This window comes from Stegodyphus dumicola, chromosome 9, assembly GCF_044657685.1.
Source record: "Stegodyphus dumicola isolate Sdum_Otavi_A_Nest chromosome 9, ASM4465768v1".
In the NCBI taxonomy this organism is placed as follows: Eukaryota; Metazoa; Arthropoda; class Arachnida; order Araneae; family Eresidae; genus Stegodyphus; species Stegodyphus dumicola.
In genome coordinates this window covers 177,294,815-177,322,093 of record NC_140776.1, presented here as the reverse complement: position 1 = coordinate 177,322,093, position 27,279 = coordinate 177,294,815, and positions in this window count along the sequence as shown.

Sequence of the window (27,279 nt, the reverse complement as noted above, 5' to 3'; positions counted from 1 at the left end):
GCGTCGCTTGCGAGCCATGGTATTGGTAGCGGTAATGTGGTGGCTATTCGACTACGACTCTGGTATTCCATGTCAAACCTTCTGCTTAGTGGACTGCCCGGTAGTACTGGTAGGGGCGCAACCGAGCGGTAGAGCGGCCAAGATTATAGGACCACACCTCATGGTGGTCTCGGTTCGCGGGGAGTGGTGACCCCCGTTGACCCGTTCAGACGTGAGGAATGAGAGCAACTTTTTGATCCGTCGCCCGTAAGTGTGGGACGAGGGGCGGTGTATCGTTACATTTCTAAGCTCTTCGTGGGCACTTTAGTCTGTTAAACCACCTCCCGCCTGATACGGAGACATTGAGGGTGACATAACCGGTAGTACGGTTGGAAGGCGACTGTGGAACCAGTAAATTTAAATACCATTAGGGTCACCATCCAAAATTCGTCTGATAAATTAACATGAATGAGGTTTAACAAAATCTAATCACTTTCTCCTATTTATTTCTGAAATGAAAGGTTTCTTTCTAGCTGCCCTTACGTAACAACTTCCTCCATGTCAGCCATTCCGTAGAGTCTGTACACTAAAAGTTTGATGTGAAGTATTAGCAACATCTTTGGCCAACTGCATATAATGAAGAAATTAATTTCTTAATTTCTTTGATAATGTAACGTTTTCCCTTGTAGAAAACATTTGGAAGTCGTCCACTTTTAATTTTATTTTCTGTCGATAATGTCTCTTTGAACTTTTTGACAACACTTCTAACAGTTCTAACACTTCTCACGTCCAGTTGTATTCTTGGCGAATCTTTACATTATGGTAACCTGGCGATTTTTTGGCGAAAATTTGGCGACCAGCCCTGCTACAGCAACCTTCTAGTTTTTTGACGCCATTTTGTTTTCACGAAGTAAAGGCATTTTTTTTAACTCAACATTTTTTTCCAACAATCTACTAGCCGAATTACGCTTATACTAGAACTTTTATGGAACAAAAATGCTTAATCATGACGAAGATTAGGTGCGAAATTGGGAGATAGTGAAGACTAGCAAACTGCTTGCCGCGTATTTAAGAATTGCACATACACAGTATCCATGTACACGTCGACCTATTTTCACTTAAAAAAACATCCCAGAATTGCACAAAAATGGCATTCCGCACACACTTGACTTAATCTATCGACCTATTTTCACTTAAAATGTCAAAGAAAATTGACAAAAATCCAATTCTTCTTACTCTTGTAAAAAGCGCCAAACAAATAAGTGTGCGATACTGCACTTTAGCAGCAGAATTGTTTCTAACTATTATTAGCTAAAAAATCACGACCGGAATTTTCCGGAAAATGTCACATTACATGTCTCATGACCTTTCATTTCTCTGAGACAAAATAATCTGTGATTCGAATTGTACACTTCTCAGATTATTGCTAAACTCTAGCTAGTAAGCTTTATCGCCTTACCAAAATATAGCCAAAATACCTATTACCATATTCTTAAGATTAGCCAAAAAATTGCCCCAACTGGAGTAAGAAAAAATTGCTCCAACTGAGGTGAGAAAAAAATTGCCCAACTAAGGTGGGGAAAAAGTTGCCCCAACTACATTTTTCCCCTCGCAATAAAGGAAATGCTTCATAATTTTAGCTGGTCATAAGGAACACAAGAGATAATAAACATGCAAATCTAGTAAAACTTTCGTTTTAATATGCCTTTCACAAAATATACAACAAAATCGTAAATTTGGATGTCAAAAATGTATTGCCAAAGATCATACAACAAAATGAGGAAAGAAAATTTAATATTTTGTGTTTATACCTTTTGCACTCATAACTTTCTCATAGAGAAAACCGAAGTTCTGGTTGTTGAGAAGGTTCTATTGGGAAAAAACCAAAGTCCTGATGGAAATTCTGTGACACTCGTGCAGGAGTACCACTCCTCATTATACAAGTTCATTATTACGAATTTTATGATTACTGACTTCTAGGTGAAATTTGTGCCATAAATTTTAAATTGAATTTATGTCGGACGATTCAGGTGGTATCTTTAACTCGCGAGTAACGATGCCAGGTTAAGTTCACTATACCTTTAGGGCCCCCCCGGGGGTCGACGTAGAGAACTCTGCGAAGCTACTGGCTAGGATGTGTACCTAGGCAGTCTCGGCCACGGGGGTATATCATTTTTGAACTTGGCGGTTCCAGAACCCCTGAGGGAAGACTGTTTGTACGGTTGGACCAAAGGGGGGAAAGGCTATAGGCCCCTGGGCAGGTGGCGTCGCTTGCGAGCCATGGTATTGGTAGCGGTAATGTGGTGGCTATTCGACTACGACTCTGGTATTCCATGTCAAACCTTCTGCTTAGTGGACTGCCCGGTAGTACTGGTAGGGGCGCAACCGAGCGGTAGAGCGGCCAAGATTATAGGACCACACCTCATGGTGGTCTCGGTTCGCGGGGAGTGGTGACCCCCGTTGACCCGTTCAGACGTGAGGAATGAGAGCAACTTTTTGATCCGTCGCCCGTAAGTGTGGGACGAGGGGCGGTGTATCGTTACATTTCTAAGCTCTTCGTGGGCACTTTAGTCTGTTAAACCACCTCCCGCCTGATACGGAGACATTGAGGGTGACATACCCGGTAGTACGGTTGGAAGGCGACTGTGGAACCAGTAAATTTAAATACCATTAGGGTCACCATCCAAAATTCGTCTGATAAATTAACATGAATGAGGTTTAACAAAATCTAATCACTTTCTCCTATTTATTTCTGAAATGAAAGGTTTCTTTCTAGCTGCCCTTACGTAACAACTTCCTCCATGTCAGCCATTCCGTAGAGTCTGTACACTAAAAGTTTGATGTGAAGTATTAGCAACATCTTTGGCCAACTGCATATAATGAAGAAATTAATTTCTTAATTTCTTTGATAATGTAACGTTTTCCCTTGTAGAAAACATTTGGAAGTCGTCCACTTTTAATTTTATTTTCTGTCGATAATGTCTCTTTGAACTTTTTGACAACACTTCTAACAGTTCTAACACTTCTCACGTCCAGTTGTATTCTTGGCGAATCTTTACATTATGGTAACCTGGCGATTTTTTGGCGAAAATTTGGCGACCAGCCCTGCTACAGCAACCTTCTAGTTTTTTGACGCCATTTTGTTTTCACGAAGTAAAGGCATTTTTTTTAACTCAACATTTTTTTCCAACATTCTACTAGCCGAATTACGCTTATACTAGAACTTTTATGGAACAAAAATGCTTAATCATGACGAAGATTAGGTGCGAAATTGGGAGATAGTGAAGACTAGCAAACTGCTTGCCGCGTATTTAAGAATTGCACATACACAGTATCCATGTACACGTCGACCTATTTTCACTTAAAAAAACATCCCAGAATTGCACAAAAATGGCATTCCGCACACACTTGACTTAATCTATCGACCTATTTTCACTTAAAATGTCAAAGAAAATTGACAAAAATCCAATTCTTCTTACTCTTGTAAAAAGCGCCAAACAAATAAGTGTGCGATACTGCACTTTAGCAGCAGAATTGTTTCTAACTATTATTAGCTAAAAAATCACGACCGGAATTTTCCGGAAAATGTCACATTACATGTCTCATGATCTTTCATTTCTCTGAGACAAAATAATCTGTGATTCGAATTGTACACTTCTCAGATTATTGCTAAACTCTAGCTAGTAAGCTTTATCGCCTTACCAAAATATAGCCAAAATACCTATTACCATATTCTTAAGATTAGCCAAAAAATTGCCCCAACTGGAGTAAGAAAAAATTGCTCCAACTGAGGTGAGAAAAAAATTGCCCCAACTGGGGTGGGAAAAAATTGACCCAACTGGGGTGGGAAAAAATTGATCCAACTCACGTGGGAAAAAACTGCCACAACTGGGGTGGGAAAAAAAATTGCCCCAACTAGGGTGGGGAAAAAATTGCCCCAACTAGGGTGGGAAAAAATTGCCCCAACTAGGGTGGGAAAAAATTGCCTCAACTAAGGTGGGAAAAAAATTGCCCTAACTGGGGTGTGGAAAATTGCCCCAACTGGGGTGTGAAAAAATTTGCCCCAACTAGGGTGGGAAAAAATTGCCCCGACTAGGGTGGGAAAAAATTGCCCCGACTAGGGTAGGAAAAAATTGCCCCGACTAGGGTGGGGAAAATAGCCCCAACTGGGGTGGGAAAAAATTGCCCCAACTAGGGTGGGAAAAAATAGCCCCAACTGGGGTGGGAAAAAAATTGCCCCAAATGGGGTGGGAAAAAATAGCCCCAACTAGGGTGGGAAAAACTTGCCCCAACTAGGGTGTGAAAAAAATAGCCCCAACTGGGGTGGGAAAAAATTGCCCCAAATGGGGTGGCAAATAAATTGCCCCAACTGGGGTGGGAAAAAATTGCCCCAACTAAGGTGGGAAAAAAATTGCCCCAAATACTTTTCCCCCTTCGCAATAAAGGAAATGCTTGATAATTTTAGCTGGTCATAACGAACACAAGAGATAATAAACATGCAAATCTAATAAAACTTTCGTTTTAGTATGCCTCTCACAAAATATACAACAAAATCGTAAATTTGGATGTCAAAAATGAGGAAACAAAATTTAATATTTTGTGTTTATACCTTTTGTACTCATAACGGCTTGTAATCTATTTCTCATAGAGAAAGTACTGGTTGTTGAGAAGGTTATATTGGGAAAAAACCAAAGTCCTGATGGAAATTCTGCGACACTCCTCATTATACAAGTTCATTATTACGAAATTTTATGTTTACTGACTTCTAGGTCCAATTTGTGCCATAAATTTTAAATTGAATTTATGTCGGTCGATTCAGGTAGTATCTTTAACTCGCGAGTAACGATTGCCAGGTGAAGTTCACTATACCTTTAGATACACCATCCCAAATTCGTCTGATAAATTAACATGAATAAGGTTTAACAAAATCGAATCTCTTTCTCCTATTTATTTCTGAAATGAAAGGTTTCTTTCTAGCTGCCCTTACGTAACAACTTCCTCCATGTCAGCCATTCCGTAGAGTCTGTACACTAAAAGTTTGATGTGAAGTATTAGCAACATCTTTGGCCAACTGCATATAATGAAGAAATTTATTTCTTAACCTCTTTGATAATGCAAAGTTTTCCCTTTGTCATACTTCTTTGGCGATATGAAGCAACTCCAATGATGGAACACAGCAATAACTTTTATTTAACACTCAAAAAAGGCGACATACAAACAAGAAGAAAAAAGAATACTATAACATTTAAAAATAAATTACATTCTTCGTGCGAGAGTCGCACGTGGCACTCGAGTCTGGTTTCAGATATTGCCATTCACAAATAACTTAATGTTCATCTATTTAAATTATTTAAACTACAAGATTTTAATACTATTTAAAGCTGTTACAACCTCTCCCCCAACGGAGAGACTTTTTCCGAAGGGAAAAGTTCTGTAAAATTTGACAGTTTAATAAGCTCGGCTTGCTCATTTGCTTAAAGAGCAAAGGTTATTTCTCTTATAAATTTCTAAATTTCAGGCCAAAAAATGTTATGTTTTAAACAATACTTTTACACTACATTTAAAAAGAAAGAAATGGAGAACGTTCAAATACATTAGTTGAGCATACATTAAACAATAAAATTAATTCTAAACGTGGTTACATACACTAAAAGTTACATTACTTAATTCTACTCAGAACATCTACGTTCTTGTGCAAAGATCCTTTGCGATGAATGACCTTAAAATTATAAGGTTGTAATGAGAGTGCCCAGCGCATCAATCTAGAGTTACATTTGGCGTTGGATTGTAGCCAGACCAAAGGATTATGATCAGTTTGAATCAAGAATTCTTGCTGACCATCCAGATAAAAATGCAGTTTCTTGATAGCGTAGATGATAGCAGCGCACTCCTTTTCAGTAGTACAATAATTCTTTCCAAACTTAGTAAATTTTTTGCTTATATACAAGATAGGATGTTCACGTTGTTCATCATCTAATTGGCATAGTACTATACCCATGCCATTGTCTGAGGCATCGGTTTGTATAATAAACCTTTTATCAAAATCGGGAGCATACAGAATTGGTTTCTTGCATAGCAACTCTTTTAAATTTTTAAAAGCTCTGTCACATATTTCAGACCATTGTATATTTCCTTTTTTTGTTACCCCCTTCAAAGCGTCCGTGAGGGGTGAAGCAATTTCTGAAAATCTCGGTATGTACTGGCGATAATACCCTACCAGTCCTAAGAAAGCACGTACTTCTGTTTTGGTTTTAGGTGTAGGATACTCCTTTACAGCCAGGATCTTTACTTCATCCGGGGTTCGTTGTCCTTGTCCCACAACATGGCCTAGGTATCTCACTTGATCTTGTGCAAATTTACATTTTGATGGTTTTAGTCGTAAATTTGCTTTCTGTATTCTTTCTAGAACAGAAGTTAAGTTTTTAAGGTGCTCTTCCCAGTTTTCTGAGTAAATGGCAATGTCATCCAGGTATGGTACAGCGAAACCTTCGCATCCAGCCAGGACTTTAGTCATAACTTTGCTAAAAAAATATGGGGCATTTTTTAATCCAAAGGGTAAACGTAGAGGCCTGAAACTTCCAAAACTAGTTACAAACGTTGCATATCTTTGGGCTCTTTCTGTTAACGGAATTTGCCAGTAGCCTCTAGATAAATCTAATAGGGTAATATATTTTGCTTTTGCTACAGTTTCGATACGTTCTTCAATACTAGGCAAAGGATAGTATTCAGTTTCAGTAACAGCATTGAGTTTACGATAATCAATACAAGGCCGAGGATCCTTTGATGAAGATTCTATCAAAATCATGGGAGATGTATAGTCCGGCTCTATAATTTTAAGATCGAGCATTTTCTGTATTTCCTTTTTGAGAATTTCAGTCTGTCGGGGTGACAGTCTGTATGGCTTTATTTGTATTGGTTCGTTATTTAATAGCTCAATATCGTGACAAACTAAGTTTGTTAGTCCAGGATTATTTGAAAAACAACCAGAATATTTACATAAAATCTTTCGTAAATCTTCTATTTGCTCGGATTTCAACCTTTTCTCGAGTTCATTCTCCTGTATGATGTCCGAGAAATTTAATATACTTGGATTGGAAGGTAAACGAGGAATATCCATTTCTAAGTCTCCTTCCACTTCAGTTATCATATTAATCATTTCTGGTCTTTTGTAATATGGTTTAAGCATGTTAATGTGATATACTTGATTTGGCTCATTTTGTTCCTCGAAACTTACAATATAATTGGTTTCTGAAATTTTCTGCTCTATTTTTCCAGGTCCTTTCCACTGTACTTCTAGTTTATTTTGACGATTCGTTGATAAAACAAGAACTAAATCTCCTCTAGCAAATTCTCTTTTCACTGCGTTTCGATCGTACCATGTTTTCCTCCGTTGTTGAGCTTCTTTCATGTTTTCCACGGCAAGTTCTTGGCATTTCTTCATTCGATTAATAAGTTCGAAAACGTAACTGACAACATTATTACTTTCTTCAATCGGTTCTAGCCACTGCTCATAAAGTAAAGTGACTGGCGTTCGTAGGTTTTTGCCATGAACTAATTCTGCTGGTGTAAAACCAGTGCTTTCGTGTGTGACTGTTCTGAGAGCAAAAAGAACTGACGGTAGATAATTCTCCCAATCCGAAGTCGCTCCTATACATACGACTCTTAACACCCTTTTTAGCGTTCTATGGAATCGCTCAACGGGATTACTCTGCGGATGATACACAGAGCTTCTTACATGTTTAATGCCGAAACGCTCCAAAAATTCCTCTGTCAAAGCACTGACGAAAGAGGTCCCCTGATCTGTTTGGATCACTTTTGGGAAACCCATACGACTGAAAATCTGTAAGAAAGCATCAATCACAGATGGCGAAGAAATGTCTGTCACCGCTGCAGCATCTGGATATTTGGACGACATACACAGAGCTGTAATAATATATTTTTTTCCAGTCTTCGAAATAGGTAGCGGACCAACGGCATCGGCATTTATTTTAGTGAATATTTCGGAAATTGCTGGTACTAATGTCATTGGAGCCTTCTTTTTGTCATTTCCTTTTCCAGCGCGCTGACAAGCATCATAGGTTCTTACAAAATCTTCAGTTTCTTTGTAGCACGTCGTCCAGTAAAAATATCTAGCAAGTCTGTCTTTGGTCTTTTTGACACCCAAATGACCAGAAGTTCCTTCGTGGCACATCTTTATAATTGACGGCTTGAGTTTTTCAGGTATAACGACAAGCTGTCTTTCAAAACCCATTTTATCCGTCGTTTTTTTAACTAAAAGTTCTTTTCCTGTCAGACTATAGTTCTCATTTTTGCATGTACCTTCTTTAACTTCTTGGATGATTTTAGACAGTTCCTTATCAGCAAGCTGAAGTTGTGCAATTTCTTCTGAGTCAATTTTTACCAGTTTCATGAGAGCTTCATCTTCCGTATTTAGTTCCGGTAAATTATCTTCTTCTTCAAAAACATCTCTGGATGCTTTATTTTCTTCCTTCATCGGTTCCAAGAGCTTCTCTTCAGCTATTTCTCTTTTCCTTTGAGCTCTAGTAGAGACAGCATTAACCTGGTGAGGACAACTATCAGGCTCCTTTCCTTGTTTATTCAACAGTGCAAAAGTTCGATTGCCTAATAAATACCTTTTTTTGTCGAGTTCATTTCTAATAATGGCAGCCTTAGTTATTACTCGCCCAAGATCGCAATTTAGTTCGATCTCAGCCAATGGTAAACAGGTTGGATTCAAGTCTAATGGCTGTTGCACCCACACATTTTCACCTGTCAGCATTTCCGGCGTGATGTATTTGCGACAAACTATATCAATACTAGCACCTGAATCCCTTAATATAGGAATTTTATGACCATTTACGTAACCCATACTAGTATAAGGTAATAGAAATTTATCCTCTGGTTTTGCACTAATTCTGTTAAGATTAGCAGGAGATTCAGTACTATTCTTAAGTTTTGGACATTGGGGCCTTAAATGTTGATAGGACCCACACTGATAGCATTGTGGCGTCTTTCGTTTTTCATATTTATCATCTGGACGTGGACTTCTAGGTCTATGAAACAAACTTTGCGTATTAAATCCTGATGACATTTTGTTTTCAGTTTTATTTTTATTATCTGAACTCAATTTACCTAGAGTTAGTGCATTGTATCTTTCTTTCTGCCTATCCACTACAGGCTTTTTTTTTAAGTTTCCGCAAACGTTTTCATAGGCATCAAGTTTTTCAGCTAATTTTTTAGATGAAATCATCTCTACCCACTCATCAAGAAAATGATCTCGAATTTCAGGAACTCGACGCTTAAGTTGGTCAATCACCATCAAATCTAGCAACTGATCAAAATTCTTAACTCCTAGACCAGTCACCCATTCCTTGCAATAATTTTTTATTTCATAATTGAAATCCACCCATGTAGATTCGGTACTCTTTTGATGTTTCATAAATTTCTGCCTAAACTTTTCCGGGCTTAGTTTAAACCGTCTTAACAATAAATTCTTCACGTGTTCATAGTCTTTAGCTTTATCGGAGGGTACTCTAGCTATTAACTGGGTTACTTCGTAAGGAAGTAGTCCTAGTAAATGAGATACAAATTCTTCTTTATCAATTTTAGCCCATTCTGCTTGCCTTTCAAACAATAGCAAATATAGACTGATATCTCCTTTCTTGTCATCGAATTTCTGCATAAGGTGACGCAGCTCCGTTTTCGGCCGGATCTGTCCGGTATTTTGAGACTTTGTCTCTGCTTCAAGTCTTAATCTCTCTAATTCATACTGTTCTTTCCTTCTCCGCTCTTCCGCTTCTTCCTGTCTCCTACGTTCTTCTCTTTCCCTTTCCTCCCTCTCTTTCCGTTCTTCTCTTTCCTCCCTCTCTTTCCGTTCTTCCCTTTCCTCCCTCACTTTCCGTTCTTCTATTATTGTGTCTAAGACTCCTTTGACGAATACTTCATCATAATCTCTACTTTCAACAATTTTCTGTTTTAAATCGACTATTTTCAAATCTGCAGTCACATGAACTCCCAGTTCAGCCGCGAGATTTTGCAAATCTTCCTTACGAGCTCTTCCTAAGTAAGACATTGTTTCTATGTTTAAAATTAACGAACACTGTTTTCTTTATATTTCCTCAAAATAGCTCAATTCAATTACTTTAATTAATTAATGCAGTCAGGAATCACGAAATTAAATGCACTTTGTTAAGTACGTATACCTCAAAAATGAAATATTTAAATTATATGAAGTTCATTCTCTCTACCACATTAATTGTGATTAAAATAAGAATAATAACATAGAGCAATATATATATCTACCGTCTGCACAACTAAAATGAATATTAAATATAATATCAAATACGGTAATAAAATAAGACAATTTAATATTAACAGGAAATAATAATCTGGTATCGCTAATATTGCGTTCAGTGATGAACTAATAAAATAAAGCAATTCTATATGAACAGGAAGTAATAATCTGGTATCACTAATATTATGTTCAGTGATGAACTAATAAAATAAAAATACGCACGATTATTCGATCTTGGTCGGTGCCTCCAAAATAATTATGACTGTAATACTTCTTTGGCGATATGAAGCAACTCCAATGATGGAACACAGCAATAACTTTTATTTAACACTCAAAAAAGGCGACATACAAACAAGAAGAAAAAAGAATACTATAACATTTAAAAATAAATTACATTCTTCGTGCGAGAGTCGCACGTGGCACTCGAGTCAGGTTTCAAATATTGCCATTCACAAATAACATAATGTTCATCTATTTAAATTATTTAAACTACAAGATTTTAATACTATTTAAAGCTGTTACACCTTGTAGAAAACATTTGGAAGTCGTCCACTTTTAATTTTATTTTCTGTCGATAATGTCTCTTTGAACTTTTTGACAACACTTCTAACAGTTCTAACACTTCTCACGTCCAGTTGTATACTTGGTGAATCTTTACATTATGGTAACTTGGCGATTTTTTGGCGAAAATTTGGCGACCAACCCTGCTACAGCAACCTTCTAGTTTTTTGACGCCATTTTGTTTTCACGAAGTAAAGGCATTTTTTTAACTCAACATTTTTTTCCAACAATCTACTAGCCGAATTACGCTTATACTAGGAATTTTATGGAACAAAAATGCTTAATCATGACGAAGATTAGGTGCGAAATTGGGAGATAGTGAAGAATAGCAAACTGCTTGCCGCGTATTTTAAAATTGCACATACACAGTATCCATGTACACGTCGACCTATTTTCACTTAAAAAAACATCCCAGAATCGCACAAAAATTGCATTGCGCACACACTTCACTTTATCTATCGACCTATTTTCACTTAAAAGGTCAAAGAAAATTGACAAAAATCCAATTCTTACTCTTGTAAAAAGCGCCAAACAAATAAGTGGGCGATCCTGCACTTTAGCAGCAAAATTGTTTCTAAGTATTATTAGCTAAAAAATCACGACCGGAATTTTCCGGAAAAAGTCACGTTACATGTCTCATGACCTTTCATTTCTCTGAGACAAAATAATCTGTGATTCGAACTGTGTAATCCTCAGATTATTGCTAAACTCCTAGCTAGTAAGCTTTATCGCCTTACCAAAATATAGCCAAACTACCTGTTACCATATTCTTAAGATTAGCCAAAAAAATGCCCAAACAGGATTGGGAATGGGAAAAAAATTGCCCCAACTGGGGTGGGAAAAAATTGACCCAACTGGGGTGGGAAAAAATTGATCCAACTCACGTGGGAAAAAACTGCCACAACTGGGGTGGGAAAAAAATTGCCCCAACTAGGGTGGGAAAAAATTGCCCCAACTAAGGTGGGAAAAAAATTGCCCTAACTGGGGTGGGGAAAATTGCCCCAACTGGGGTGGGAAAAATTGCCCCAAATGGGGTGGGAAAAAAATTGCCCTAACTGGGGTGGGGAAATTTGCCCCAACTAGGGTGGTAAAAAATTTGCCCAAACTAGGGTGGGAAAAAAATAGCCCCAACTGGGGTGGGAAAAAATTGCCCAACTAGGGTGGGAAAAAAATTGCCCCAACTAGGGTGGGAAAAAAATAGCCCCAACTGGGGTGGGAAAAAAATAGCCCCAACTGGGGTGGGAAAAAATTGCCCCAAATGGGGTGGCAAATAAATTGCCCCAACTGGGGTGGGAAAAAATTGCCCCAACTAAGGTGGGAAAAAAATTGCCCCAAATACTTTTCCCCCTTCGCAATAAAGGAAATGCTTGATAATTTTAGCTGGTCATAACGAACACAAGAGATAATAAACATGCAAATCTAATAAAACTTTCGTTTTAGTATGCCTCTCACAAAATATACAACAAAATCGTAAATTTGGATGTCAAAAATGAGGAAACAAAATTTAATATTTTGTGTTTATACCTTTTGCACTCATAACGGCTTGTAATCTATTTCTCATAGAGAAAGTACTGGTTGTTGAGAAGGTTATATTGGGAAAAAACCAAAGTCCTGATGGAAATTCTGCGACACTCCTCATTATACAAGTTCATTATTACGAAATTTTATGTTTACTGACTTCTAGGTCCAATTTGTGCCATAAATTTTAAATTGAATTTATGTCGGTCGATTCAGGTAGTATCTTTAACTCGCGAGTAACGATTGCCAGGTGAATTTCACTATACCTTTAGATACACCATCCCAAATTCGTCTGATAAATTAACATGAATAAGGTTTAACAAAATCGAATCTCTTTCTCCTATTTATTTCTGAAATGAAAGGTTTCTTTCTAGCTGCCCTTACGTAACAACTTCCTCCATGTCAGCCATTCCGTAGAGTCTGTACACTAAAAGTTTGATGTGAAGTATTAGCAACATCTTTGGCCAACTGCATATAATGAAGAAATTTATTTCTTAACCTCTTTGATAATGCAAAGTTTTCCCTTTGTCATACTTCTTTGGCGATATGAAGCAACTCCAATGATGGAACACAGCAATAACTTTTATTTAACACTCAAAAAAGGCGACATACAAACAAGAAGAAAAAAGAATACTATAACATTTAAAAATAAATTACATTCTTCGTGCGAGAGTCGCACGTGGCACTCGAGTCTGGTTTCAGATATTGCCATTCACAAATAACTTAATGTTCATCTATTTAAATTATTTAAACTACAAGATTTTAATACTATTTAAAGCTGTTACAACCTCTCCCCCAATGGAGAGACTTTTTCCGAAGGGAAAAGTTCTGTAAAATTTGACAGTTTAATAAGCTCGGCTTGCTCATTTGCTTAAAGAGCAAAGGTTATTTCTCTTATAAATTTCTAAATTTCAGGCCAAAAAATGTTATGTTTTAAACAATACTTTTACACTACATTTAAAAAGAAAGAAATGGAGAACGTTCAAATACATTAGTTGAGCATACATTAAACAATAAAATTAATTCTAAACGTGGTTACATACACTAAAAGTTACATTACTTAATTCTACTCAGAACATCTACGTTCTTGTGCAAAGATCCTTTGCGATGAATGACCTTAAAATTATAAGGTTGTAATGAGAGTGCCCAGCGCATCAATCTAGAGTTACATTTGGCGTTGGATTGTAGCCAGACCAAAGGATTATGATCAGTTTGAATCAAGAATTCTTGCTGACCATCCAGATAAAAATGCAGTTTCTTGATAGCGTAGATGATAGCAGCGCACTCCTTTTCAGTAGTACAATAATTCTTTCCAAACTTAGTAAATTTTTTGCTTATATACAAGATAGGATGTTCACGTTGTTCATCATCTAATTGGCATAGTACTATACCCATGCCATTGTCTGAGGCATCGGTTTGTATAATAAACCTTTTATCAAAATCGGGAGCATACAGAATTGGTTTCTTGCATAGCAACTCTTTTAAATTTTTAAAAGCTCTGTCACATATTTCAGACCATTGTATATTTCCTTTTTTTGTTACCCCCTTCAAAGCGTCCGTGAGGGGTGAAGCAATTTCTGAAAATCTCGGTATGTACTGGCGATAATACCCTACCAGTCCTAAGAAAGCACGTACTTCTGTTTTGGTTTTAGGTGTAGGATACTCCTTTACAGCCAGGATCTTTACTTCATCCGGGGTTCGTTGTCCTTGTCCCACAACATGGCCTAGGTATCTCACTTGATCTTGTGCAAATTTACATTTTGATGGTTTTAGTCGTAAATTTGCTTTCTGTATTCTTTCTAGAACAGAAGTTAAGTTTTTAAGGTGCTCTTCCCAGTTTTCTGAGTAAATGGCAATGTCATCCAGGTATGGTACAGCGAAACCTTCGCATCCAGCCAGGACTTTAGTCATAACTTTGCTAAAAAAATATGGGGCATTTTTTAATCCAAAGGGTAAACGTAGAGGCCTGAAACTTCCAAAACTAGTTACAAACGTTGCATATCTTTGGGCTCTTTCTGTTAACGGAATTTGCCAGTAGCCTCTAGATAAATCTAATAGGGTAATATATTTTGCTTTTGCTACAGTTTCGATACGTTCTTCAATACTAGGCAAAGGATAGTATTCAGTTTCAGTAACAGCATTGAGTTTACGATAATCAATACAAGGCCGAGGATCCTTTGATGAAGATTCTATCAAAATCATGGGAGATGTATAGTCCGGCTCTATAATTTTAAGATCGAGCATTTTCTGTATTTCCTTTTTGAGAATTTCAGTCTGTCGGGGTGACAGTCTGTATGGCTTTATTTGTATTGGTTCGTTATTTAATAGCTCAATATCGTGACAAACTAAGTTTGTTAGTCCAGGATTATTTGAAAAACAACCAGAATATTTACATAAAATCTTTCGTAAATCTTCTATTTGCTCGGATTTCAACCTTTTCTCGAGTTCATTCTCCTGTATGATGTCCGAGAAATTTAATATACTTGGATTGGAAGGTAAACGAGGAATATCCATTTCTAAGTCTCCTTCCACTTCAGTTATCATATTAATCATTTCTGGTCTTTTGTAATATGGTTTAAGCATGTTAATGTGATATACTTGATTTGGCTCATTTTGTTCCTCGAAACTTACAATATAATTGGTTTCTGAAATTTTCTGCTCTATTTTTCCAGGTCCTTTCCACTGTACTTCTAGTTTATTTTGACGATTCGTTGATAAAACAAGAACTAAATCTCCTCTAGCAAATTCTCTTTTCACTGCGTTTCGATCGTACCATGTTTTCCTCCGTTGTTGAGCTTCTTTCATGTTTTCCACGGCAAGTTCTTGGCATTTCTTCATTCGATTAATAAGTTCGAAAACGTAACTGACAACATTATTACTTTCTTCAATCGGTTCTAGCCACTGCTCATAAAGTAAAGTGACTGGCGTTCGTAGGTTTTTGCCATGAACTAATTCTGCTGGTGTAAAACCAGTGCTTTCGTGTGTGACTGTTCTGAGAGCAAAAAGAACTGACGGTAGATAATTCTCCCAATCCGAAGTCGCTCCTATACATACGACTCTTAACACCCTTTTTAGCGTTCTATGGAATCGCTCAACGGGATTACTCTGCGGATGATACACAGAGCTTCTTACATGTTTAATGCCGAAACGCTCCAAAAATTCCTCTGTCAAAGCACTGACGAAAGAGGTCCCCTGATCTGTTTGGATCACTTTTGGGAAACCCATACGACTGAAAATCTGTAAGAAAGCATCAATCACAGATGGCGAAGAAATGTCTGTCACCGCTGCAGCATCTGGATATTTGGACGACATACACAGAGCTGTAATAATATATTTTTTTCCAGTCTTCGAAATAGGTAGCGGACCAACGGCATCGGCATTTATTTTAGTGAATATTTCGGAAATTGCTGGTACTAATGTCATTGGAGCCTTCTTTTTGTCATTTCCTTTTCCAGCGCGCTGACAAGCATCATAGGTTCTTACAAAATCTTCAGTTTCTTTGTAGCACGTCGTCCAGTAAAAATATCTAGCAAGTCTGTCTTTGGTCTTTTTGACACCCAAATGACCAGAAGTTCCTTCGTGGCACATCTTTATAATTGACGGCTTGAGTTTTTCAGGTATAACGACAAGCTGTCTTTCAAAACCCATTTTATCCGTCGTTTTTTTAACTAAAAGTTCTTTTCCTGTCAGACTATAGTTCTCATTTTTGCATGTACCTTCTTTAACTTCTTGGATGATTTTAGACAGTTCCTTATCAGCAAGCTGAAGTTGTGCAATTTCTTCTGAGTCAATTTTTACCAGTTTCATGAGAGCTTCATCTTCCGTATTTAGTTCCGGTAAATTATCTTCTTCTTCAAAAACATCTCTGGATGCTTTATTTTCTTCCTTCATCGGTTCCAAGAGCTTCTCTTCAGCTATTTCTCTTTTCCTTTGAGCTCTAGTAGAGACAGCATTAACCTGGTGAGGACAACTATCAGGCTCCTTTCCTTGTTTATTCAACAGTGCAAAAGTTCGATTGCCTAATAAATACCTTTTTTTGTCGAGTTCATTTCTAATAATGGCAGCCTTAGTTATTACTCGCCCAAGATCGCAATTTAGTTCGATCTCAGCCAATGGTAAACAGGTTGGATTCAAGTCTAATGGCTGTTGCACCCACACATTTTCACCTGTCAGCATTTCCGGCGTGATGTATTTGCGACAAACTATATCAATACTAGCACCTGAATCCCTTAATATAGGAATTTTATGACCATTTACGTAACCCATACTAGTATAAGGTAATAGAAATTTATCCTCTGGTTTTGCACTAATTCTGTTAAGATTAGCAGGAGATTCAGTACTATTCTTAAGTTTTGGACATTGGGGCCTTAAATGTTGATAGGACCCACACTGATAGCATTGTGGCGTCTTTCGTTTTTCATATTTATCATCTGGACGTGGACTTCTAGGTCTATGAAACAAACTTTGCGTATTAAATCCTGATGACATTTTGTTTTCAGTTTTATTTTTATTATCTGAACTCAATTTACCTAGAGTTAGTGCATTGTATCTTTCTTTCTGCCTATCCACTACAGGCTTTTTTTTTAAGTTTCCGCAAACGTTTTCATAGGCATCAAGTTTTTCAGCTAATTTTTTAGATGAAATCATCTCTACCCACTCATCAAGAAAATGATCTCGAATTTCAGGAACTCGACGCTTAAGTTGGTCAATCACCATCAAATCTAGCAACTGATCAAAATTCTTAACTCCTAGACCAGTCACCCATTCCTTGCAATAATTTTTTATTTCATAATTGAAATCCACCCATGTAGATTCGGTACTCTTTTGATGTTTCATAAATTTCTGCCTAAACTTTTCCGGGCTTAGTTTAAACCGTCTTAACAATAAATTCTTCACGTGTTCATAGTCTTTAGCTTTATCGGAGGGTACTCTAGCTATTAACTGGGTTACTTCGTAAGGAAGTAGTCCTAGTAAATGAGATACAAATTCTTCTTTATCAATTTTAGCCCATTCTGCTTGCCTTTCAAACAATAGCAAATATAGACTGATATCTCCTTTCTTGTCATCGAATTTCTGCATAAGGTGACGCAGCTCCGTTTTCGGCCGGATCTGTCCGGTATTTTGAGACTTTGTCTCTGCTTCAAGTCTTAATCTCTCTAATTCATACTGTTCTTTCCTTCTCCGCTCTTCCGCTTCTTCCTGTCTCCTACGTTCTTCTCTTTCCCTTTCCTCCCTCTCTTTCCGTTCTTCTCTTTCCTCCCTCTCTTTCCGTTCTTCCCTTTCCTCCCTCACTTTCCGTTCTTCTATTATTGTGTCTAAGACTCCTTTGACGAATACTTCATCATAATCTCTACTTTCAACAATTTTCTGTTTTAAATCGACTATTTTCAAATCTGCAGTCACATGAACTCCCAGTTCAGCCGCGAGATTTTGCAAATCTTCCTTACGAGCTCTTCCTAAGTAAGACATTGTTTCTATGTTTAAAATTAACGAACACTGTTTTCTTTATATTTCCTCAAAATAGCTCAATTCAATTACTTTAATTAATTAATGCAGTCAGGAATCACGAAATTAAATGCACTTTGTTAAGTACGTATACCTCAAAAATGAAATATTTAAATTATATGAAGTTCATTCTCTCTACCACATTAATTGTGATTAAAATAAGAATAATAACATAGAGCAATATATATATCTACCGTCTGCACAACTAAAATGAATATTAAATATAATATCAAATACGGTAATAAAATAAGACAATTTAATATTAACAGGAAATAATAATCTGGTATCGCTAATATTGCGTTCAGTGATGAACTAATAAAATAAAGCAATTCTATATGAACAGGAAGTAATAATCTGGTATCACTAATATTATGTTCAGTGATGAACTAATAAAATAAAAATACGCACGATTATTCGATCTTGGTCGGTGCCTCCAAAATAATTATGACTGTAATACTTCTTTGGCGATATGAAGCAACTCCAATGATGGAACACAGCAATAACTTTTATTTAACACTCAAAAAAGGCGACATACAAACAAGAAGAAAAAAGAATACTATAACATTTAAAAATAAATTACATTCTTCGTGCGAGAGTCGCACGTGGCACTCGAGTCAGGTTTCAAATATTGCCATTCACAAATAACTTAATGTTCATCTATTTAAATTATTTAAACTACAAGATTTTAATACTATTTAAAGCTGTTACACCTTGTAGAAAACATTTGGAAGTCGTCCACTTTTAATTTTATTTTCTGTCGATAATGTCTCTTTGAACTTTTTGACAACACTTCTAACAGTTCTAACACTTCTCACGTCCAGTTGTATACTTGGTGAATCTTTACATTATGGTAACTTGGCGATTTTTTGGCGAAAATTTGGCGACCAACCCTGCTACAGCAACCTTCTAGTTTTTTGACGCCATTTTGTTTTCACGAAGTAAAGGCATTTTTTTAACTCAACATTTTTTTCCAACAATCTACTAGCCGAATTACGCTTATACTAGGAATTTTATGGAACAAAAATGCTTAATCATGACGAAGATTAGGTGCGAAATTGGGAGATAGTGAAGAATAGCAAACTGCTTGCCGCGTATTTTAAAATTGCACATACACAGTATCCATGTACACGTCGACCTATTTTCACTTAAAAAAACATCCCAGAATCGCACAAAAATTGCATTGCGCACACACTTCACTTTATCTATCGACCTATTTTCACTTAAAAGGTCAAAGAAAATTGACAAAAATCCAATTCTTACTCTTGTAAAAAGCGCCAAACAAATAAGTGGGCGATCCTGCACTTTAGCAGCAAAATTGTTTCTAAGTATTATTAGCTAAAAAATCACGACCGGAATTTTCCGGAAAAAGTCACGTTACATGTCTCATGACCTTTCATTTCTCTGAGACAAAATAATCTGTGATTCGAACTGTGTAATCCTCAGATTATTGCTAAACTCCTAGCTAGTAAGCTTTATCGCCTTACCAAAATATAGCCAAACTACCTGTTACCATATTCTTAAGATTAGCCAAAAAAATGCCCAAACAGGATTGGGAATGGGAAAAAAATTCCCCCAACTGGGGTGGGAAAAAATTGATCCAACTCACGTGGGAAAAAACTGCCACAACTGGGGTGGGAAAAAAATTGCCCCAACTAGGGTGGGAAAAAATTGCCCCAACTAAGGTGGGAAAAAAATTGCCCTAACTGGGGTGGGGAAAATTGCCCCAACTGGGGTGGGAAAAATTGCCCCAAATGGGGTGGGAAAAAAATTGCCCTAACTGGGGTGGGGAAATTTGCCCCAACTAGGGTGGTAAAAAATTTGCCCAAACTAGGGTGGGAAAAAATAGCCCCAACTGGGGTGGGAAAAAATTGCCCAACTAGGGTGGGAAAAAAATTGCCCCAACTAGGGTGGGAAAAAAATAGCCCCAACTGGGGTGGGAAAAAAATAGCCCCAACTGGGGTGGGAAAAAATTGCCCCAAATGGGGTGGCAAATAAATTGCCCCAACTGGGGTGGGAAAAAATTGCCCCAACTAAGGTGGGAAAAAAATTGCCCCAAATACTTTTCCCCCTTCGCAATAAAGGAAATGCTTGATAATTTTAGCTGGTCATAACGAACACAAGAGATAATAAACATGCAAATCTAATAAAACTTTCGTTTTAGTATGCCTCTCACAAAATATACAACAAAATCGTAAATTTGGATGTCAAAAATGAGGAAACAAAATTTAATATTTTGTGTTTATACCTTTTGCACTCATAACGGCTTGTAATCTATTTCTCATAGAGAAAGTACTGGTTGTTGAGAAGGTTATATTGGGAAAAAACCAAAGTCCTGATGGAAATTCTGCGACACTCCTCATTATACAAGTTCATTATTACGAAATTTTATGTTTACTGACTTCTAGGTCCAATTTGTGCCATAAATTTTAAATTGAATTTATGTCGGTCGATTCAGGTAGTATCTTTAACTCGCGAGTAACGATTGCCAGGTGAATTTCACTATACCTTTAGATACACCATCCCAAATTCGTCTGATAAATTAACATGAATAAGGTTTAACAAAATCGAATCTCTTTCTCCTATTTATTTCTGAAATGAAAGGTTTCTTTCTAGCTGCCCTTACGTAACAACTTCCTCCATGTCAGCCATTCCGTAGAGTCTGTACACTAAAAGTTTGATGTGAAGTATTAGCAACATCTTTGGCCAACTGCATATAATGAAGAAATTTATTTCTTAACCTCTTTGATAATGCAAAGTTTTCCCTTTGTCATACTTCTTTGGCGATATGAAGCAACTCCAATGATGGAACACAGCAATAACTTTTATTTAACACTCAAAAAAGGCGACATACAAACAAGAAGAAAAAAGAATACTATAACATTTAAAAATAAATTACATTCTTCGTGCGAGAGTCGCACGTGGCACTCGAGTCTGGTTTCAGATATTGCCATTCACAAATAACTTAATGTTCATCTATTTAAATTATTTAAACTACAAGATTTTAATACTATTTAAAGCTGTTACAACCTCTCCCCCAATGGAGAGACTTTTTCCGAAGGGAAAAGTTCTGTAAAATTTGACAGTTTAATAAGCTCGGCTTGCTCATTTGCTTAAAGAGCAAAGGTTATTTCTCTTATAAATTTCTAAATTTCAGGCCAAAAAATGTTATGTTTTAAACAATACTTTTACACTACATTTAAAAAGAAAGAAATGGAGAACGTTCAAATACATTAGTTGAGCATACATTAAACAATAAAATTAATTCTAAACGTGGTTACATACACTAAAAGTTACATTACTTAATTCTACTCAGAACATCTACGTTCTTGTGCAAAGATCCTTTGCGATGAATGACCTTAAAATTATAAGGTTGTAATGAGAGTGCCCAGCGCATCAATCTAGAGTTACATTTGGCGTTGGATTGTAGCCAGACCAAAGGATTATGATCAGTTTGAATCAAGAATTCTTGCTGACCATCCAGATAAAAATGCAGTTTCTTGATAGCGTAGATGATAGCAGCGCACTCCTTTTCAGTAGTACAATAATTCTTTCCAAACTTAGTAAATTTTTTGCTTATATACAAGATAGGATGTTCACGTTGTTCATCATCTAATTGGCATAGTACTATACCCATGCCATTGTCTGAGGCATCGGTTTGTATAATAAACCTTTTATCAAAATCGGGAGCATACAGAATTGGTTTCTTGCATAGCAACTCTTTTAAATTTTTAAAAGCTCTGTCACATATTTCAGACCATTGTATATTTCCTTTTTTTGTTACCCCCTTCAAAGCGTCCGTGAGGGGTGAAGCAATTTCTGAAAATCTCGGTATGTACTGGCGATAATACCCTACCAGTCCTAAGAAAGCACGTACTTCTGTTTTGGTTTTAGGTGTAGGATACTCCTTTACAGCCAGGATCTTTACTTCATCCGGGGTTCGTTGTCCTTGTCCCACAACATGGCCTAGGTATCTCACTTGATCTTGTGCAAATTTACATTTTGATGGTTTTAGTCGTAAATTTGCTTTCTGTATTCTTTCTAGAACAGAAGTTAAGTTTTTAAGGTGCTCTTCCCAGTTTTCTGAGTAAATGGCAATGTCATCCAGGTATGGTACAGCGAAACCTTCGCATCCAGCCAGGACTTTAGTCATAACTTTGCTAAAAAAATATGGGGCATTTTTTAATCCAAAGGGTAAACGTAGAGGCCTGAAACTTCCAAAACTAGTTACAAACGTTGCATATCTTTGGGCTCTTTCTGTTAACGGAATTTGCCAGTAGCCTCTAGATAAATCTAATAGGGTAATATATTTTGCTTTTGCTACAGTTTCGATACGTTCTTCAATACTAGGCAAAGGATAGTATTCAGTTTCAGTAACAGCATTGAGTTTACGATAATCAATACAAGGCCGAGGATCCTTTGATGAAGATTCTATCAAAATCATGGGAGATGTATAGTCCGGCTCTATAATTTTAAGATCGAGCATTTTCTGTATTTCCTTTTTGAGAATTTCAGTCTGTCGGGGTGACAGTCTGTATGGCTTTATTTGTATTGGTTCGTTATTTAATAGCTCAATATCGTGACAAACTAAGTTTGTTAGTCCAGGATTATTTGAAAAACAACCAGAATATTTACATAAAATCTTTCGTAAATCTTCTATTTGCTCGGATTTCAACCTTTTCTCGAGTTCATTCTCCTGTATGATGTCCGAGAAATTTAATATACTTGGATTGGAAGGTAAACGAGGAATATCCATTTCTAAGTCTCCTTCCACTTCAGTTATCATATTAATCATTTCTGGTCTTTTGTAATATGGTTTAAGCATGTTAATGTGATATACTTGATTTGGCTCATTTTGTTCCTCGAAACTTACAATATAATTGGTTTCTGAAATTTTCTGCTCTATTTTTCCAGGTCCTTTCCACTGTACTTCTAGTTTATTTTGACGATTCGTTGATAAAACAAGAACTAAATCTCCTCTAGCAAATTCTCTTTTCACTGCGTTTCGATCGTACCATGTTTTCCTCCGTTGTTGAGCTTCTTTCATGTTTTCCACGGCAAGTTCTTGGCATTTCTTCATTCGATTAATAAGTTCGAAAACGTAACTGACAACATTATTACTTTCTTCAATCGGTTCTAGCCACTGCTCATAAAGTAAAGTGACTGGCGTTCGTAGGTTTTTGCCATGAACTAATTCTGCTGGTGTAAAACCAGTGCTTTCGTGTGTGACTGTTCTGAGAGCAAAAAGAACTGACGGTAGATAATTCTCCCAATCCGAAGTCGCTCCTATACATACGACTCTTAACACCCTTTTTAGCGTTCTATGGAATCGCTCAACGGGATTACTCTGCGGATGATACACAGAGCTTCTTACATGTTTAATGCCGAAACGCTCCAAAAATTCCTCTGTCAAAGCACTGACGAAAGAGGTCCCCTGATCTGTTTGGATCACTTTTGGGAAACCCATACGACTGAAAATCTGTAAGAAAGCATCAATCACAGATGGCGAAGAAATGTCTGTCACCGCTGCAGCATCTGGATATTTGGACGACATACACAGAGCTGTAATAATATATTTTTTTCCAGTCTTCGAAATAGGTAGCGGACCAACGGCATCGGCATTTATTTTAGTGAATATTTCGGAAATTGCTGGTACTAATGTCATTGGAGCCTTCTTTTTGTCATTTCCTTTTCCAGCGCGCTGACAAGCATCATAGGTTCTTACAAAATCTTCAGTTTCTTTGTAGCACGTCGTCCAGTAAAAATATCTAGCAAGTCTGTCTTTGGTCTTTTTGACACCCAAATGACCAGAAGTTCCTTCGTGGCACATCTTTATAATTGACGGCTTGAGTTTTTCAGGTATAACGACAAGCTGTCTTTCAAAACCCATTTTATCCGTCGTTTTTTTAACTAAAAGTTCTTTTCCTGTCAGACTATAGTTCTCATTTTTGCATGTACCTTCTTTAACTTCTTGGATGATTTTAGACAGTTCCTTATCAGCAAGCTGAAGTTGTGCAATTTCTTTTGAGTCAATTTTTACCAGTTTCATGAGAGCTTCATCTTCCGTATTTAGTTCCGGTAAATTATCTTCTTCTTCAAAAACATCTCTGGATGCTTTATTTTCTTCCTTCATCGGTTCCAAGAGCTTCTCTTCAGCTATTTCTCTTTTCCTTTGAGCTCTAGTAGAGACAGCATTAACCTGGTGAGGACAACTATCAGGCTCCTTTCCCTTGTTTATTCAACAGTGCAAAAGTTCGATTGCCTAATAAATACCTTTTTTTTGTCGAGTTCATTTCTAATAATGGCAGCCTTAGTTATTACTCGCCCAAGATCGCAATTTAGTTCGATCTCAGCCAATGGTAAACAGGTTGGATTCAAGTCTAATGGCTGTTGCACCCCACACATTTTCACCTGTCAGCATTTCCGGCGTGATGTATTTGCGACAAACTATATCAATACTAGCACCTGAATCCCTTAATATAGGAATTTTATGACCATTTACGTAACCCATACTAGTATAAGGTAATAGAAATTTATCCTCTGGTTTTGCACTAATTCTGTTAAGATTAGCAGGAGATTCAGTACTATTCTTAAGTTTTGGGACATTGGGGCCTTAAATGTTGATAGGACCCACACTGATAGCATTGTGGCGTCTTTCGTTTTTCATATTTATCATCTGGACGTGGACTTCTAGGTCTATGAAACAAACTTTGCGTATTAAATCCTGATGACATTTTGTTTTCAGTTTTATTTTTATTATCTGAACTCAATTTAAGAGTTAGTGCATTGTATCTTTCTTTCTGCCTATCCACTACAGGCTTTTTTTTTAAGTTTCCGCAAACGTTTTCATAGGCATCAAGTTTTTCAGCTAATTTTTTAGATGAAATCATCTCTACCCACTCATCAAGAAAATGATCTCGAATTTCAGGAACTCGACGCTTAAGTTGGTCAATCACCATCAAATCTAGCAACTGATCAAAATTCTTAACTCCTAGACCAGTCACCCATTCCTTGCAATAATTTTTTATTTCATAATTGAAATCCACCCATGTAGATTCGGTACTCTTTTGATGTTTCATAAATTTCTGCCTAAACTTTTCCGGGCTTAGTTTTAAACCGTCTTAACAATAAATTCTTCACGTGTTCATAGTCTTTAGCTTTATCGGAGGGTACTCTAGCTATTAACTGGGTTACTTCGTAAGGAAGTAGTCCTAGTAAATGAGATACAAATTCTTCTTTATCAATTTTAGCCCATTCTGCTTGCCTTTCAAACAATAGCAAATATAGACTGATATCTCCTTTCTTGTCATCGAATTTCTGCATAAGGTGACGCAGCTCCGTTTTCGGCCGGATCTGTCCGGTATTTTGAGACTTTGTCTCTGCTTCAAGTCTTAATCTCTCTAATTCATACTGTTCTTTCCTTCTCCGCTCTTCCGCTTCTTCCTGTCTCCTACGTTCTTCTCTTTCCCTTTCCTCCCTCTCTTTCCGTTCTTCTCTTTCCTCCCTCTCTTTCCGTTCTTCCCTTTCCTCCCTCACTTTCCGTTCTTCTATTATTGTGTCTAAGACTCCTTTGACGAATACTTCATCATAATCTCTACTTTCAACAATTTTCTGTTTTAAATCGACTATTTTCAAATCTGCAGTCACATGAACTCCCAGTTCAGCCGCGAGATTTTGCAAATCTTCCTTACGAGCTCTTCCTAAGTAAGACATTGTTTCTATGTTTAAAATTAACGAACACTGTTTTCTTTATATTTCCTCAAAATAGCTCAATTCAATTACTTTAATTAATTAATGCAGTCAGGAATCACGAAATTAAATGCACTTTGTTAAGTACGTATACCTCAAAAATGAAATATTTAAATTATATGAAGTTCATTCTCTCTACCACATTAATTGTGATTAAAATAAGAATAATAACATAGAGCAATATATATATCTACCGTCTGCACAACTAAAATGAATATTAAATATAATATCAAATACGGTAATAAAATAAGACAATTTAATATTAACAGGAAATAATAATCTGGTATCGCTAATATTGCGTTCAGTGATGAACTAATAAAATAAAGCAATTCTATATGAACAGGAAGTAATAATCTGGTATCACTAATATTATGTTCAGTGATGAACTAATAAAATAAAAATACGCACGATTATTCGATCTTGGTCGGTGCCTCCAAAATAATTATGACTGTAATACTTCTTTGGCGATATGAAGCAACTCCAATGATGGAACACAGCAATAACTTTTATTTAACACTCAAAAAAGGCGACATACAAACAAGAAGAAAAAAGAATACTATAACATTTAAAAATAAATTACATTCTTCGTGCGAGAGTCGCACGTGGCACTCGAGTCAGGTTTCAAATATTGCCATTCACAAATAACTTAATGTTCATCTATTTAAATTATTTAAACTACAAGATTTTAATACTATTTAAAGCTGTTACACCTTGTAGAAAACATTTGGAAGTCGTCCACTTTTAATTTTATTTTCTGTCGATAATGTCTCTTTGAACTTTTTGACAACACTTCTAACAGTTCTAACACTTCTCACGTCCAGTTGTATACTTGGTGAATCTTTACATTATGGTAACTTGGCGATTTTTTGGCGAAAATTTGGCGACCAACCCTGCTACAGCAACCTTCTAGTTTTTTGACGCCATTTTGTTTTCACGAAGTAAAGGCATTTTTTTAACTCAACATTTTTTTCCAACAATCTACTAGCCGAATTACGCTTATACTAGGAATTTTATGGAACAAAAATGCTTAATCATGACGAAGATTAGGTGCGAAATTGGGAGATAGTGAAGAATAGCAAACTGCTTGCCGCGTATTTTAAAATTGCACATACACAGTATCCATGTACACGTCGACCTATTTTCACTTAAAAAAACATCCCAGAATCGCACAAAAATTGCATTGCGCACACACTTCACTTTATCTATCGACCTATTTTCACTTAAAAGGTCAAAGAAAATTGACAAAAATCCAATTCTTACTCTTGTAAAAAGCGCCAAACAAATAAGTGGGCGATCCTGCACTTTAGCAGCAAAATTGTTTCTAAGTATTATTAGCTAAAAAATCACGACCGGAATTTTCCGGAAAAAGTCACGTTACATGTCTCATGACCTTTCATTTCTCTGAGACAAAATAATCTGTGATTCGAACTGTGCACTTCTCAGATTATTGCTAAACTCCTAGCTAGTAAGCTTTATCGCCTTACCAAAATATAGCCAAACTACCTGGTACCATATTCTTAAGATTAGCCAAAAAATTGCCCCAACTGGGGTGTGAAAAAAATTGCCCGAACTCACGTGGAAAAAAAATTGCCCCAACTGGGGTGGGAAAAAATTGCCCAACTAAGGTGGGGGAAAATTGCACCAACTGTGGAGGGGAAAAAATTGCCCCAAATAAC